The sequence below is a fragment of the Mesoplodon mirus genome, assembly GCF_964341445.2.
Source record: "Mesoplodon mirus genome assembly, chromosome: 16".
In the NCBI taxonomy this organism is placed as follows: domain Eukaryota; kingdom Metazoa; phylum Chordata; class Mammalia; order Artiodactyla; family Ziphiidae; genus Mesoplodon; species Mesoplodon mirus.
In genome coordinates, this window is record NC_138992.1 from 38,905,161 (window position 1) to 38,919,425 (window position 14,265).

At 38.9% G+C, this 14,265-nt stretch overlaps 1 pseudogene across 1 annotated transcript; it reads right to left on the reverse strand.

Moving 5' to 3' along the window:
• Nucleotides 1-422: 422 nt before the first annotated feature.
• LOC309791986 (heat shock cognate 71 kDa protein-like) lies at nt 423-6,831 on the reverse strand (annotated as a pseudogene). The gene is made up of 3 exons: nt 6,725-6,831; nt 1,143-2,793; nt 423-911 (listed from the first exon to the last, which is right to left on the reverse strand). The product of its transcript is annotated as a heat shock cognate 71 kDa protein-like (transcript).
• Between the last annotated feature and the right edge of the window lie 7,434 nt (nt 6,832-14,265).

A 14,265-nucleotide genomic window follows, 5' to 3' on the forward strand; every position in this document is an offset into this window, starting at 1 on the left:
CCTACTTTTCCTCCTCCTTCACGTGGCCATAATTAATAGTCTTGGAGAGGGGCTGGCCACACCAGAAAGATCAACTCATGGTTTAGGGTGGGGACTTCGGGTGATATGGTATCAGTGGACCTAGAGATTGACTTTATCCATGTGGGCAATCAATCAATCAATCAATCAATCAACTATGCTTAGGTAATGAAGCCTCAATACAGTTCTGGACACAGAGGCTCAGCTGAGCTTCCAGGGTGGCAACACTCAGTGAGTATTGTCACACAGCAATACTGGGACCTCCTGAGGACAATGGAAATGTCACAATTGGGACTCTCCTAGACTCTGCCTTATGCAGCTCTTCTTTTGGTTGATTTTAATGTATTCTTTCCCTGTAGTAAATGCAACTGTGGATATAATAGCTTTCATTGAGTTTGTGAGTCTTTTTTTTTATGGTGCCCATCTTAAATACAGTTTTATTTAAGACATTGCATTTTCCACTTACAATACAGTGCTTGTAAAGTGCAATGTTATTTCCTTTCCCTGTGCACACATTCCATGTTCAAGTATCAAGAATGTCCAGTTTACTACAGCAGCTCAACTTTAAAACTGCCATGGAATTTACTACAAATTTGGGTCCTTCAATGTTGTGTGGAAAAATGCTAAACCTATGCTAGGCTGGCTTAATCAACTTCTTCAATGGTGGGCCCAGAGGAGGCACCACCAGATGGTGGAGCTCCACCACCAGGGAAGCCCCCGGGCATTCCTCCTGGCATTCCTCCTGGCATGCCTCCTACGCTCTGGTACAGCTTGGTAATGATGGGGTTGCAGACTTTTTCCAGCTCCTTCTGCTGATGTTCAGATTCTTCCTTCTCTGCAGTCTGGTTCTTATCAAGTCAATTGATTATTTCATTACACTTATCAAGCATCTTCTGTTTGGGCTTCCCTGGTGGCACAGTGGTTGAGAGTCTGCCTGCCAATGCAGGGGACACGGGGTCGTGCCCCGGTCCAGGAAGATCCCATATGCCGCAGAGCGGCTAGGCCCATAAGCCATGGCTGCTGAGCCTGCGTGTCCGGAGCCTGTGCTCTGCAACAGGAGAGACCACAACAGTGAGAGGCCCACGTACCGCAAAAAAAAAAAAAAAAAAAAAAAAAAGAATCTTCTGTTTGTCCTCATCATTAATCTTGCCTTGAAGTTTCTCATCCTCAACAGTAGCTTTCATGTTGAAAGCATAGGATTCAAGAGAATTCTTCGAAGACACCTTATCCCGCTGCTTCTCATCTTCAGCTTTATACTTCTCTGCTTCCTGAACCATACGTTCAATGTCTTCTTTGCTCAAACAGCCCTTGTCATTAGTGATGGTAATCCTGTTCTCTTTTCCTGTGCTCTTATCCAGAGCAGAGACATTGAGGATGACATTGGCATCAATATCAAAAGTGACTTCAATCTGAGGAACACCACAGGGGGCAGGAGGTATGCCTGTGAATTCAAACTCACCAAGCAGGTTATCTTTGGTCATGGCATTCTCACCTTCCTAAACCTGAATGAGTACACTGGGCTGGTTGTCCGAGTAGGTTGTGAAGGTCTTCTTGGTGGGAATGGTGGTGTTGCACTTGATGAGGACAGTCATGACTCCACCAGCAGTTTCAATTCCAAGGGAAAGAGCAGCAAGTCTTGAGCATTTTCAGATTTGTCTCCAGATAGAATGGCTGCCTGGACAGCTGCACCATAAGCAACAGCCTCATGAGGGTTGATGCTCTTATTCAGTTCTTTCCCGTTGAAGAAGTCCTGTAGAAGTTTCTGAATCTTGGGGATGTGGATTGAACCACCCACCAGGACAATATCATGGATCTGAGACTTGTCTAGCTTGGCATCCCGAAGGACTTTCTCCACAGGGTCCAGTGTGCCACAGAACAGGTCAGCATTCAGTTCTTCAAATCGAGCACGGGTAATTGAGGTATAGAAGTCGATTCCTTCATAGAGGGAATCAATCTCAATACTGGCCTGGGTGCTGGAAGAGAGAGTGTGCTTAGCATGCTCACAAGCAGTACAAAGGCGATGGACAGCCCTCTTGTTCTCACTGATGTCCTTCTCGTGCTTGCGCTTGAATTCTGTAATAAAATGGTTGACCATCCAGTTGTCAAAGTCTTCTCCACCTAAGTGGGTATCTCCAGCTGTAGATTTGACCTCAAAAATTCCCTTCTCAATAGTGAGGATTGACACATCAAAAGTGCCACCACCTAAATCAAAGATCAGCACATTTCTTTCTGCTCCAACCTTTTTGTCTAAGCCATAGGCAATATGCAGCAGCAGTTGTCTCGTTGATGATTCGAAGTACATGGAGCCCAGCAATAGTTCCAGCATCTTTGGTGGCCTGAGGCTGAGAATCATTAAAGTAAGTGGGTACTGTGACAACAGCATTGGTAACAGTCTTCCCAAGGAAGGCTTGTGCTATTTCCTTCATCTTTGTCAAAACCATGGATGACACCTCCTCTGGATAAAAGCTTTTTGTCTCCCCCTTGTATTCTTCTTGAACCTTAGGCCTGCCTGCATCATTCACCACCACGAAGGGCCAATGCTTCATATCAGACTGGACAACAGCATCATCAAGTCTTCGTCCAGTGAGGGGTTTGGCATCAAACACCATGTTGGTGGGATTCATTGCAACTTGATTCTTTGCAGCATCACCGATCGATCATTCGGTGTCAGTAAATGCGACATAGCTACGTGTAGTTCAGTTCCCCTGATCACTGGCAATTATTTCCACCTTTCTGTGCTGGAAGACACCCACACAAGAATAGATGGTGGGTTTCCTTGGTGAAGCAGTGGTTGAGAGTACGACTGCCGATGCAGGGAACACGGGTTCATGCCCTGGTCTGGGAAGATCCCACATGCTGCGGAGCGGCTAGGCCCGTGAGCCATGGCCACTGAGCCTGAGCATCTGGAGCCTGTGCTCTGCAACGGGAGAGGCCACAGCACTGAGAGGCCCACGTACCGCAAAAAAAAAAAAAAAAAAAGAATAGGTGGTGCCAAGATCAATGCTAACTGCAGGTCCCTTAGACATGGTGGCTGGAGCACAGGCCCGGGTCCACTGGAGGAGAAAACAGCAACCTATAGAGCTGCCATCACGTTCAATGAGCTGTGAGTCTTTCTAGTGAATTATGGAATCTGAGGATGGTTTTGGGAAACCCTCAAACTTAGTTGTTTTCAGAAATGAGGATGATCTTCTCTCTAACTTTGTAGTTGGACCTTAACTCCTTGCCTTTGGAGTCAAAAGCCTTATTTAGCATTGGCAGTTGGGAGGAGTGTGCCCTTACCTTACAGTTTAGCTAACTCCAGGTACCATCCCCTCTATTTATTACTTCTTCTTCAAAATTCTGAAAAAACCTTGTACCATCTTTGTCATCTTTGGTGACTTTTGGAATGGAAGAAAGAAAAGAAATATTTGTCAGGTACTTATTTGTTTTGAGCTGTGGGTGAAATGCCATTGAAATGGTGCAGTTTAACTTCCTTCAGGGAGATGTAAAGAAAAGTTTGCCCTTGTTACTTGTATGGTTAATTCACTCCACAAATGCTTGTGTCCAGGCATTGTTCTAAATGCTTTATGTATATTAACTCATTTGATATAATGACCGTTGAGGCAGACTTTATTATTATTATTAATGCCATCATCACACAAGTGAGCAAACTGGAGCCACGGCAATGAAATAACCTGCATAAGCTCTCACAGCCAACAAATGATTGAGCCAGGCAGAAACTCAGGCTCCAGAACTGTAGCCCCTTTGTTATTGAGGCTGTGGATTAAAAATCTCGAGTCTTAGATTAAAAGATGCCAAGTCTAGTGGGGAAGACAGACTCATAGCAAACAATAATATTATCATACAAGTTCTACAATAGTGTGCAGAAGTGGGAGGAACAAATCTGAGTTGCTTCAACTGGAAAATTGAGATAGATTTTACTTAGCCCTCTTCCTTGTGCTTCAGAACCAGTCCACCTCCACATCTGTCAATTCTACCCTCTACCTCACCCCAAACTATCTGGAAGCAATTCTTTGTTGCAAATATCTTTTCCCAGACTGTAACTTGTCCTTTAACTTTGTCTGCGCTGTCTTTTGTTAGACAGAAGTCTGAAAACTTAATTTAAAATATTTGTATATCACCCTACTACAAGTAATGAAGACATTATATTTTCTTCCAAAAATTAAAGAAAAGATTGCTCTTCACATTTAGGTGTTATAGGTACAGCATTTGTTAGACCTTGAATTGACTTTTGTGCACTGCATGTGCTAAGAATACCGTTTTATATTTTTTACCCTTATTAATAAACATTGGCTCAGCTCCAGTGGTCTGCAATCCATGTATTTATGGTCTATTTCTGGCTTTCCTATTCTGGTCCCTTGGTGTGTCCATTTTCACAGCAAAAAACACACTTCATTCACAAACATAATTTTACAACAACAAATTTAACAGAAAATTAATAAATAAATGTAATTTTATAATAATATAGATATAATAAAAATATCATAAATATAACTTTATGTTAACGCTTTATATTGGATAGAACAAATGTTCCTATCTTGCTCTTAAAAATTATCTTGGTTATTCTGGTCCTTTTCCTTGAGAGAGGACAGCTAAAGAAATGTATCAACATATCAGGGACTCACACACATGCATGCATACACAAATGTGTTGAATCTTGATCGATGTTCCATTGATTTTATAGATTAACTATTTGGGAGATTTATATTTTTACAATATTGGATCTTCCTATCTTTGAACATGGTATTCCACTTATTTCAGGCTTGCTTAAAGTTTTCCAATAGTTTTCTAATTTTCTCCATATAGTTTGTGTACACCACTTTTTCGACTTTTTTGTGTGTAGGTAACTTATTGTTTCCTTAAAGTTACCTCTGTACACCATACCTTTTTTGACTAATGTTTACTGACAGTTAGCTATTGGTATAAAGAAATGCAATTGATTTTTATATGTCATTCTATATCTAGCTCCCTTACTCAGCTCTCTTATTAAATCTGATAACTTACTTATCAATTGCTTTGAGTTTTAAATATAAATATGTTTTCTGTGAATTATGGTTATCTTATTTTTATTTTTCTAATCCCTATGCTTCTTATTCTTTTTAGTTTCTTATTGCTTTGGTTAAGACCTCCAGTGCGAAATCAAAGAGAAGCAGAGGTAAAGGGTGCCATGATTTCCTCCTGCTGGTGTTACACCTTGTACAATCCCCTCTCCTTGAGTGTAGGTGGGACCTGGCACTTGCTTCTAGACCACAGAATATGGCAAAGGTAATGGGATGCCACTCCCATGATTAAGTAAAACAAAAAAAGTAAAACATTAACTAAATTAACTTAATTAATTATTTTAATTAATTGATATAGTAGTTAATTTTAGTTAATTAAAAAGTTCTTGTGGAGAATTTAAAATTATTATTATTATTATTTTTTTTTTTTTTTTTTTTCTTTTTGCTGTATGCGGGCCTCTCACTGCTGTGGCCTCTCCCGTTGCGGAGCACAGGCTCCGGACGCGCAGGCCCAGCGGCCATGGCTCACGGGCCCAGCCGCTCCGCGGCATATGGGATCCCCCCAGACCGGGGCACAAACCCGTATCCCCTGCATCGGCAGGCGGACTCTCAACCACTGCGCCACCAGGGAGGCCCTAAAATTATTATTTTTAAATTTTTATTTATTTATTTTTTTGCGGTATGCGGACCTCTCACTGTTGTGGCCTCTCCCATTGTGGTGCCTGATGCACAGGCTCAGCAGCCATAGCTCACGGGCCCAGCCACTCTGTGGCATGTGGGATCTTCCTGGACCGGGGCACGAACCCGTGTCCCCTGCATCGGCAGGCAGACTCTCAACCACTGCACCACCAGGGAAGCCCTGTGGCTATCCATTTTTATAGAATAACTGCTCCTCAATGCCTAATTTCATGGTTTCCTCTGCTGTAAATAACCACAAAGGAGAAGAATCTAAAGCAAATACAGTAAGGCTGCTTGTTTTGACCAAATTGACAATTAATTAATTCCACCTGCCAGAAGTTGCAGTCAACATCTGCAGCAAGAGCAGCATCTTCTGGATGAACAGAAGAAATGAAAAAAATGGGGAAAGGGTCTGAGATCTTGGTGCATAGGCTTCATGGCTGTGTATCCAGGGACTGATATTTATTTCCAGGTGTATGCAAGAAACTCTCAGACAGTAAGAGCTAAACAGCACTCGTGTATGGGAGGGTAGGAGGAAAGCTTTAATTACATCTATCTTCAAATTCAAGATGGAGATGGAAATCTCAGCACCTGGTATATTTCAGAAAGCGTGGGACGAATGGCCACTTCCATTCTGTTCGTGTGTATGCCTTTCAAGAGAACCACGTTTCCAGCAGGAGTTCCTGTGAACATGAAAGAATCCACAGGAGAGGATTCCTTTCCCGTAGCATGTGTGCATGTGAGTGACATTGAACTTGAATTGAGAATGAAGGCTGAAAAGGCAAGACAACAAAATCGAAGAGGAGCTATGCCAAAGCTGGATATGGCTGACTGTTTATGACAGTGAGACCACCACTCCCCCTCCTCACTGCCTTCATTAGCTTCTACTAATTGTAGATGCATCTCCTGGGAGAAATTTCTCTTTTTTAGTTATTAATTCCAATTGATTGAGAGACTGAACACATACACACATGCACACACACAGCATCTCCTCTCATTACAGAGAAGCTCATTCTCATGGACTCCACCTTTGGGGCAGGGACGGTGATGCCTCAGCTTCCTGGTGAACCTTACTCATGCTGTGTGGTGGCCTTGCGCTCTGTCCCTGTGGAGCAGCTGCTGCGTAGCAGTGCATAATTCTTGGGGCCGTGACTTGTTTTTCTTTCATTTATTTTACTTCCTATATTCTTCCTTAAATGAAGAAAAAAATCTTGGCATATGGCCTATCTTAAAAAAAAGCTGTTCTGGTTTCCATTTCTAAGAGAATTTTGGCAGTAAAAGTCACAGTGCTGGATATTTTACTGCATGTATCAATCAAACACTGTGCATATGGAAACAGTCCTATCTAGATAAACCCTCAGAGCAATCACTGTTCACAAGAAGCCATTTTGAAAAAAGGATTTTCTAACCCCAAGTGTAGCAAAAAATAAAACTATAAGGAGTGGGAAAGAGGAATGTTTCAATGACTGAGAGGAATGATACACTTTTCTAGTTCATAAAAATAAAGACGGTCACTCGGTGGCAGTCAGGTTTGATAAATCTTATTTTTAAAATCAGGAATCCACTGTTTGCAAATCCAGACACCAAATTCAAACCATTTTAATTAAAAAAAAGGGAATTTATTTTAAACATTCTTGGTTCTCTCAGGGAATTTAAGGAAGACTCCAGCTATAGAAATGGCCGGGATGCAGATGGGACCCCTTTACAACTGGAACAATCTCTCATGCTGCTGCCTGGCTTTCTCCATGTGGCAGAAACAGTGGTATGAGTTTTCCTCCTCATCACTGAGAAGAGACTAATCTAACTCCTTCAGTCCCAAGTCCAAATGTGCAGTGTGGGTCTTGCTGTCACAGTTTGATACAGGTGCTCACCTCAGAACAACCTGCTGTAGCAGGAGAGACAGGACACTAGATGGGCCTCATTGGGATCTGGTGCCCACCTCTGGGTCAGATGACTGTGGGCAGAAGGTGGGGGTCATATTGCACTTACATGGAAGTTCCCTTGATAGCCCTGTGGATCCAAGAAAGATTGAGCTGAAAATACCATAGGTGTTGTGTACACAGCTCAACACTATTTGGAGAACTGCCTTTTCGTGCTTGTTTTCCTTACAACTTTGCTGATTATAGGAAAATAATGTTTCCTCAACTTAGTGTGGAATGGAACCCACATTTGTGTTTGTGCCTGGGGGATATTTTTGGCCCTAAGAGGTTAGGCTCACACTCTCCCCAGAGTGAGCTCTGATGGCATTAAATATAGGCCTTAGTAAGAACCAGATACAAATGGATGTTAACCAACATCATGGCTTGAAGAGTATTGTGTTTCTTCTAATTAAATGTTCTTAGGCAGCAGCTGGGCTGCGAAAATGCTCAAATCAGAGATCAGCATCTTAGAGCATGCTGATTTTCATTGAACTGTGAGCTGGGATTCATTGCCACACACCTCTTCCTGTCACTTGTGAGTTACTGCTCTCTGCTGTTTCCATCTTCATAAAGTGTGGCCAACATGGCACATTCTCAACACACTCCATTCCCCCTATGACTCTATGCAAACAAGGATGGGCACATTGGTATAAACATTTGAAAGCTTCTCATCCCTTGAAGATTATCAGGGTGACTGGTTAATAATTCCCAATTTGCTTTATTATAGGAACATTCATTAGAATCATCGAAAGCAATGCAATATTCCAATAATGTCAGCAGGAATACTGGTCAAGGTCTTCTATTCTGTAGGAAGAATTTGCATTAACCTAATCACATATAGAATTCTTAAAGATACAGCAAGGTTGGGAAGAAATACATTGGGAATTCCCAACTACTTCTACTGCCTTCATTCACAGGCAATGCAATCACACTTCTGAGGAGGAAGTGGACAATCAGAGGCACGTGAATCAACACAGGAAAAAAGTCAACAAATACCTTGTGAAAATATTATGTAATATAAGAAATGGTAAATGGTTCATTAAAGATAAAAAGAAAAATTTGTGTAAGATAAAAACAGCTAACTAAAGGGATCCAAAGTACATTTTTGAAAGCATCTGTTTTGTGTTCTCAATAAAATTCTCAAAAACGTGTCCGCTATCAAACAAAAGAGGAAAGAAAAGATGATGAGACAATAGACTAAGATGAAAAGAGAGCTGCTTAGGTTGTAGGAAGAGATTTAAAAGGCTCAATGAGATAAAGGTAGTAAAGAAATTTAGATGCTTCATACATTTTTAACTTGATATCATAAAGTTAAGCAGTTGCAAAGGATCTACTTTATACTGCACTAAGAACATTGGTATTTCAAAGCAAAAATATGCCATCATTATTTAAATTGTGTCCAATGTACTCTAAATGGCTTAATTATTTCTATAATGACCGTTATCTGCTTTAAAAAAATAGTTGAACATGCTCATCTTTAACAGGTGAAAATTTAAAGTATTTCCTCCCATTTTCATTTCACTTTTCCTTTCTCTATAGGGTTTATATTAATATAACATAATTTACACATGGATTTTTAAAATCAAACTTCATATTTTCAATACCAGGAATATGAATATATATTTAAATGTAAACATTAAAAATTTTTCTATAACCACAGGCTCTGAAAGTTGCACAATTTTTTTTCTAGTTTGAGCTGTCATTAAATTCTTGGTTTCCAACTGATCAAAATAATATAAATGTATCACACATTTTAACAGTATCATATATGAAGTATCACATATGAAGTATGATTTTATGGGAATGCAGTTCTTAAAGAGATGGTTAAGGCTATTTACCTTTTTGTCAATCAGTTCATATGGTCATGGATGACTGTTACTTATTGTTAGAATGATAAATGACTCAGCATCCATTCCATCTTTACTTATATAGATGAAAATGAGAACTCTTGTTTGCATAAATAGGAATAGAAGAATTTTTATTATAGCAATGTCATGTATGCTTTCAATCCCTGCTGTCTTATACACTAAAAGTCACATAGCTACCAACCATCAAAACTTATTTGAATTATCTAGGATCTGATAAATCCATAACATCTTCTCATAATTTTGTTGAAGGCAAAGAATCAGAAACCATATGACATGCAACACTATGTGCTACCCAGTAATTCGAGTGCTTTCCTTTACCAACATCTACACCAGTATCTCAAACTGTCCCTTTGTCACCCTGGAAGTTTTTAAACCCTAGGCCAATGAGCCTGTTTCAGTTACTATTGCTGCATAACTTCCCTCAAACTCAGAGACATAAAACAACCACTTTGTTGTGTTTACAAATTCTGTGGGTAAGGAATTTGGTCAGTGTGTAGTAAGGTCTTATTTCTCCTCCATGATGTCTGGGTCTTCAGATGAGAAGAATCAAAGGTTTGGATGACTCTAAGGCTTGGGACTGGAATTATCTGGAAGTTCCTTGACTTCTATGTTCAGTGCTGGGATGGATGACTAAAGGCTGAGCTCCATAGAAACCGTCCATCAGAGGGCTCATATGTAGCCTCTCCATGTGTCTTGGGCTACAACATCATGGTCAGAGCAGTGAGAATTCTTATAGGACTAAGGGCCAGGGCAAGTATTCCAGCAAAAAAAACAGAAGCTGCATTGTCTTTTATGACCTAGCCCTGGAAGTCATCCCTTCTGTTGTACTCTATTGGTCAAATAGAGTCATAATCTAGCCCAGATCTAAGAGGAGGAGATAAAGACTCCACCTCTCTATGAAAGGAGTGTTGATGAACTTGTAGCCATTTTAAAAAACTGCCACAACACTTTATTAAGATTTGGATGAGTGAGAGATTTGTTTCTTTCCTAAAGTGGGAGAAAGGCAATTATGAAAAGGAAGAAGAACCTCATGATGTCTTGACAATATGTCTTTTCCTAGGTAGATCAGTTTTAGGAAAATTTACATGTATAAGCTGAGCATCTGGAAATTGGTTCTGTTAAAGCTATTCATCCCTCATATATATTGAAAAGTCTTTCCATACAACCAGGGTTATATGCACTACTGCAGTTTTGACACAGTTGATTTGGGTGTATTCTAGTATGATTTTTAAATTATGCAAACATCTCACCATGAAATAAACAACAACAACAACACAAAATTGCTTTAAAATAAAAGGAAAGAAGAAAGAAGCCCATTATTGAATTTCTGTTTTGCAATACTAAACGCTAGAGGGCACGGGATTTCCCTGGTTGCCCAATGGTTAAGACTCCATACTCCCAATGCAGGGGACACGGGTTTGATCCCTGGTCAGGGAACTAAGATCCCGCATGCCACATGGCATGGCCAAACAAAACAAAACTAGGAGACGGTGCAACAATGAATACAGGACTTAAAAGGAAATGGTTGAGTTTCAAGCATTCTGTACTCAACAATTTGTCACATAAGAAAGAAATTCCAAGGTAAGAAAGAGCTCAGAAAATAAATCATGTATGTATCTTCCAGAAATAAACACTCACAAACACTAATAGAAGATGTGTTTGAGCTTATCAAGTGAGTATAAGAATAAAATCTCAAGAATGGAGATATCAGGAATGATAGCTTTGGTGGTGGCTGCATAGCTTTTGAATCTTCATGAATCCCCACATAAAAATAGATAGAAAAGCAAAATTCATGGAAATAATTTACAGAAAAACTAGGTGACAAGATATCTCCAAAAACCAAATATAAGTTAGTGGTAATAAACCATCATAGCCACAGATTGTATGTTATCTACATCTATGCTAGAGAGCAGAGGGACCTGTGAGTGGGAGAATGCATAGTGCAAGTCATTCACAGGGAGGCTAAGTCAGTTGATTTGAGAAAGTAGATAAATTGGGAAGGCTTTTGCCACCATGGTAATGGAGGAGTGGAAGAGGCTCACTGTAAGTCTAAAGTGGGTGAAGCAGGGTATCTCATGTAACCTCAAAACAGACCCACTAGGACTCCTTTTAGTCTAGGTCTCCACACCAAGGAGAAACTGTAGGGAGGAGAAATGTAGAGGCAATAGAGCCCAGGAGTGTTTAAAAAATGAGCCACCATATTTAAAAATACTATACAAAAACAATAGAAGAGGTTGTTTCGTGCAGCTAGAAGAGCCCTCTGAACCAAGCTTCCTTCTAAAAGTTCAGAAAAACTAAATTCACATGAAAATAAGCAACAGAAAAGTACTGAGGCCAAATTCCATGCAAAGTTATTATAGGAAAAAAAAGAGATTAAAAAGTAGAATAACATCCCACAGACAAAGAAAGCATGCCAGAGAGCCATGTTCAAAAAACAGATAAAACTGTAATGGGTTCTTTCAAAACAAACTAAAAGGATTAAGAAAGTGATACTGGAATGAAAGAATAACATTAATAATAATTAGAAAACCTAAGAAATGAGATGACAGATTCACTAAAGAATTAAAAACATAGGAAAAACATTTTAGAAATGACTAAACTAGAAGGAAAATAAGAATGAATAAACACAACAAATGTCTAAGGTGAAATAAAACATGAAAAGGAGGAACCATCAAAATGAAGAGGAGGAAAGAGACAATAAAAAGGTTGAGAGAAAATGACAAATATTGAAGATTGGAAAAGAAGATCCAAAATGCTGATAATAGGTGTCTCTGATGAAGGGAAGGAAAGGAATAGAAAAATAATGAGGGCTATAATTCAAGGATATTTTGCTGAAATAAAATAATATTTTAAATAACATTTTGCAAGAGTACATTGTATACTTAAGAGGAACGACCAATACCAAGACACATTCTAGTAGAATTATTGAACATTTCAGACAAAAAAAAATGTTCTTTCAGTATCTAGGCAAAAATAGCAAGTAACTTACACGGGAAATGAAACTAGATTATCTTTGGACTTTTTTACACTAACGCTTGTGTCAGAAAAAAATGAAGTAACATATTTAAGATAGTCAAAGAAAGAAAATATGAGCCAAGAATTTTATGTCCAAGAAAATTGGCTTTCAAATATAAAGGATACAGAAACTGTTATCAATGTTCAAGAACTCAGGAAATATTGTTCCCATGAGATTTTACTAAGGAATCTACCAGAAAACAAGTGTCAGACAAACAATATGTCTAGTGAAACCTTGACATAAAGACTTGTGGTAAATATTAAACATCTATTTACTTGAAGAAATAAGACTAAATGAGGTTTAAAAGGAAGAAATTTTAATATGCAATAGCTAAATGAGATGAAAATACAGATATAATCCAATCATTAAAAAAGTGGAGGAGAAAGAGGAGAACACATGCAAACAAAATTTTTAACTGTTTTCAGGAATTATAATTGGTGGTAGTAATATTAAGTTGTTATTCTAAGACTGTTGTAAGTGAAGAGTGGATAAAGCAAATGAGTGTGTGATATTTTAATTCTATCATTACTTGTGTCTTTGAGAACTAGGATTCTCAGAGTGGAGTAAAGGAGATACAGATATCTTATAGAAGAGGTTAAACAAAAGTCTTGTAGTTTTAAATTTGAATGAGAAATACCAGTATGATCTTAAAAAGTATTTTAATATATGTAAAATATATACATATAATTAGATATAAAATTATTTTATATATCATGCTAAACAGTATGAAAACTGTCAAAGATTAATAGAATGTTAAAAAAAGCAAACTTTCATAGCTTATTAGAAGAGAATCCTACTAGTCAAAATTAGAACATTTTGAGTTTTTTTAAACCACTTTATTGAGGTATAATTAGCATATAAAATTAAGTTTTATTAAAGACAAAATTTTTTAATAGATCAAAACCCATTTAATATTTTTAAATCCATGGAATATTTTTTGACAAACCAATTGGTCCCCTGCTGAGGATGACAGGGAACAAATTCATTAATTTGAAAACTGGGTGAATAAAAGAAAAGAATCAAGAGTTTATCCTCTAAGAGTTTATCCTCTATCCTTCTGTATGAACTGTATTACAGAGTAATCAAATGGTGGATGAGGGGAAACACCTTCTTATAAAATTACTTCAGCTAATAAATGAAAACAAAATGTTAGAATTTAATGTTATCATACTTCAGCCTATAATGCTGATCATCAATGGCTATTATCATAAGAAGAGAGAAATCAGACATTACATGCCTCCGATTGTCTTACTAATGGGATTGAATTTGTCTCTGGATCTCTGCTCACGTGCAAGAGACTCAAAGGACCGAAAACATGTTGAACTGCTCCATGAGTATGTGATCAGCAAAAACAGGCTATGGGAAACTCTATAGTTTAAAATCTTTGGTTCTTCAACATGTTAATTGTAAGGAAAATAAAGAATGAAGGGGGAAAATGAAGTTTAAAAAGACTTAAAAGACAGATGGTGGACAAGACCAAATGATGCACACTTGGGTGAGAAAATCCTAAAGGCATGCAAGAAAGTGATTATAAGAAAACCCTGGGGCTTCCCTGGTGACGCAGTGGTTGAGAGTACGCCTGCCGACGCAGGGGACACGAGTTCATGCCCCGGTCTGGGAAGATCCCACATGCTGCGGAGCGGCTAGGCCTGTGAGCCATGGCCACTGAGCCTGTGCTCCACAATGGGAGAGGGCATAACAGTGAGAGGACCGCGTACCGCAAAAAAAAAAAAAAAAAGAAAAAAGAAAACTCTGGATGGAGTTAT